Raw genomic sequence first — 968 nt, 5'->3', positions numbered from 1 at the left:
TTTTTTATTACTCGTTGGGTAAGAATTTTTACATAGAGGTTTAGTTTATGATAACTTTCTTAGTATTTTTTTTTTAATTTCAGTACAAAATTTTTACTCCAAAAACTTTTCATATTAAAAAATTGATTTAAAAAAGACTAAAAAAGTTTTTTTAATGACAGAGTTAGATGCTTATCGTAAAGTTCTAAAACTCAAATTTTCTGATAGCTTCAATTCCATCATAAGATATATATTCTTTTTAATGACAATAATATGTTTTAAAATTTATACTCCACTCAATTATTATCTTTTTATTTTTTAATTTTTGAGCTAACGAAGATATATTCATACATACGTCACATACATAAATATCCATCGAGGCTTAGGATGGTTGGTGGCGAGCACAGTTGGGAACCCCCCATCCCGGATTCAAATCTCCTCTACTACGGCCTCGCCTCTTCAGTGAGGGCAAAGCAAGTGTGGATGCGATGTTGGTGGGTGGCACCGCTAGGTTCTATCGAGGGATTAGTTACGCCGTCAAGTGCTCCCTTTGAAATGACAACGGGTAAATGCCAATGTGTTTGCCAAAAAAAATAAATATTAATATTAATAGTTCAAACCTCTCAACCTGAAGAGAGATTATTCTGTTGGCAGACACACGAATCGTCCGGAGACAATGGGTATGCTTCAGCATCCTGTAACAACATATATATAGCCAAACTAACCGTTTGCGCTCTCCGCATTCATCCTCAAGAACTGATGTTTTTTTCGAATAATAATGCTTTGACAGACTAGGATAATCGGATAAATCAAATTATATTAAAATTATATAATAATTAATACACTCTCTAATACGTCATTAGCACGTTTAATAATTTATAATGCTCCTTTTCTTGATTTACTATGCCATTTCCCATCAATTCATGGCCCCCCACTAATCATCGCTTTCTATGGCCGTTTAATAGCAAACTGCAAAAAACGCAATCAAT

General features: G+C 33.5%; 1 long non-coding RNA gene across 1 annotated transcript; it reads right to left on the bottom strand.

The window, feature by feature from the left end:
• Positions 1–263: 263 nt before the first annotated feature.
• LOC114579100 lies at positions 264–637 on the bottom strand. The gene is made up of 2 exons (XR_003699954.1): positions 600–637; positions 264–527 (listed from the first exon to the last, which is right to left on the bottom strand). It is a non-coding gene; the product is annotated as an uncharacterized LOC114579100 (long non-coding RNA).
• Between the last annotated feature and the right edge of the window lie 331 nt (positions 638–968).

This window comes from Dendrobium catenatum, unplaced genomic scaffold, assembly GCF_001605985.2.
Source record: "Dendrobium catenatum unplaced genomic scaffold, ASM160598v2 original_scaffold_280096, whole genome shotgun sequence".
In the NCBI taxonomy this organism is placed as follows: domain Eukaryota; kingdom Viridiplantae; phylum Streptophyta; class Magnoliopsida; order Asparagales; family Orchidaceae; genus Dendrobium; species Dendrobium catenatum.
This window is presented reverse-complemented; position numbering and strand designations above follow the sequence as displayed.